We start from the raw sequence: 2,494 nt of genomic DNA, 5'->3' as shown, positions 1-2,494 counted from the left end.
GACCGCCACGAGAGACGCCTTCGCCGAGGAGGATGTCCAGGGGTCCAGGAGTCGGATGTTACTCTATGAACCGCCTGTATAAGGTTAACAGATTTCCATGGGGTCCATAGATGTGCCTTTTACTGTGTACACTTTGGGCGTATTTTAGGATTGCTATAAGAATTGTTCCCAAGTTCTTGATCGTTGACCATTTTCTAATGGGAAAGGGTTGAACCAGAGATAGGATACGGTACTACCCATTGCTCGAAGGACGAAATTCACGTCTTCGATTAGATACGAGTCGTCCTTACTCGAATTCTTACTCCGATCCTGCTAGGATTTAATGACCACGATATACGAGGGGGTACCAGTTTGGTATGACATTTTTACCCGTGTGGCTCTTGCATATCCCCCACGGTAACAGTATACCCACATACGAATCCTTTCATTCTTATCTTAACTTTTTTAACATTAATTAACTCGGCCGGGGCTTATCACGCAGGCTTCACTGATCCCGAGTTAAGCCCACCTTCCCCGTATACACACGCGAGATCACAAGTGTACACGGACGAGTCGCTCCGTCCACGTGTGGGTCCGATGACTTGCTAATGCAGAAAATTGAACAACCGTCCAATTCAGCTCGGCACGACCTAATCGGACGGCGTTGTCGTCTCTTTAGCGTGTCCTGCTGCCTGCGCGCTTCCTATCTCTCATTAGGAGCAGGTCGAGTAATTTTCGGAGAAAGTCCACGTGTCCGGAGAGGCAACACCAGAGGAAGATGCAAGATCCACAGTTAAATATGCCTCTAGGATTCCCTGAGATTAGTACGCTTATTAAGAAATAGCGGAACGCCAAGTGTCTCACGGTCAGGTGTCACGCTAAGGTAGCAATAACAGAGAGACAATGGAATCATCCAGAGTGCCTGACGTAGGTAGCACGTCTTCCTTACTGACCTGAACCTGGAATATTCGTCGGGTGGAGGTATAAAAGAAAAAAAGTCGATCGGTCAAAAATGCAACTATTATTAATACGAGTCGGGCAGGTAGTGAGACGGCGGGCAGGGGTAGCGGGGTGGAGGGAAGTCAGGCAACCAGCCAAGACAGGGAAGACAGCAGCACAGGTGGAATCTGGTATCTGGCTCTCTCAGCGAGACGGAGGCACACCTAAACACCCTTGCGTGTACGCTCGCGCGCGTTTTCTCCGCGGCGTGTACGTCCCGCGGTTCTCGTGTGTCTGTAATAATGTGCTCACATATTGGAGTACCTACAAACACGCAGGGGGGGTCCAGCAGGCCCTGAGGTGGACCATACGTACACATCCTCGCCGGTAATAAGAGAAAATAAGTAAAACCCTAAGGTACGAACCGGAGGGGGTATACTGGCAGGAGGTGGTGAAGGAGGAGGTTCAGGAGGTCCAGGAGGTGGAGGAGGTGGTGGTTAAGGATGGGGAGAAGGGAGGAGGTGAACCTGTTCCCGAGGGAGTTCCTTGACCCTCGGGGCCCTCTTGTGCTTCGAGACGAAGCCAGAGTAGCCACCATGATGCCCGCCGGCTAACGCGAGGCCCCGGAGTGAGCGAGTCCCAGGGAAAGAGAGTGGGGATCCGAGGGACCGGGCAACGCGCAGCATCCCACTACTGTCCGTCTGTCTGTCCGACCACTCGGTGGACCCCGGTATACCATGGCATAGCGTGCTGCTGGCCTAACACACGGAACAGATAGATCTGGCAAGAATATAGCTTAAGCTTACAGGTTCTTTCACTCGAGGGATTGACTTTAGCATTTACCCCGAGGGGCTACGAGAGTTCCCTCTGGTTATGCTACCAGTTGCCAATGGGGGTTACTTATCCTGGGAATCACTGCGAACTTTTTCCCTCCCAGATCGTCTTCACTGACCCCTTCCAGAGAACCACAGTAAATCCACTGTTGGACGGTTTATCGAGTGGGTGGATGAGTTATTGACAATTTCGCGAGCCTTCGAGGAAGATTCATCCTTAGGATGTTTTATCTCATGAACTAAGCTCGCAAGCGTCAGGATATATCCCAGAGAGGGTCGTCATTATACGCGAACAATACGGTTGCGCGTGCTTGGATCTCGATCGTGGTTATCTGGTGGCGCGCGCGATCCTCACTGCGTTATACCAGGGTACCGTTTTGCACTGTTTCAAGATCCGATCGTGCCGACTTCTGCGCGCATTGTTCTGCTCGCGGGCAGGCGTGCGCGCGATCGGCCTGCACGGGGATGCTGTTTGCGAACACGACGCCAATGGCATCTGCTCGACCGGGTAGTACTCCAAGAGCTGGATAATGACAGGGGACACGCGACACGACTTATCCATTATTCAACGTCCTAAATTCTATGGGAATATATAATTGTGTCCTCACGGTCCCTCCCACTGCGAACTCGCCTCCGCACACCTGAAGCTACACCCTCGACCGCTTTCTTTTATTTCTCTCATCCGAATCGCTTCCTTCTTGGCCTACCCTTTTTTTTTCTTTCATCCCCCCCCCCCCCCCCCC

This window comes from Cephus cinctus, unplaced genomic scaffold (genome assembly GCF_000341935.2).
Source record: "Cephus cinctus unplaced genomic scaffold, Ccin1 Ccin1_scaffold0204, whole genome shotgun sequence".
NCBI classification, from domain to species: Eukaryota; Metazoa; Arthropoda; class Insecta; order Hymenoptera; family Cephidae; genus Cephus; species Cephus cinctus.
This window is presented reverse-complemented; position numbering follows the sequence as displayed.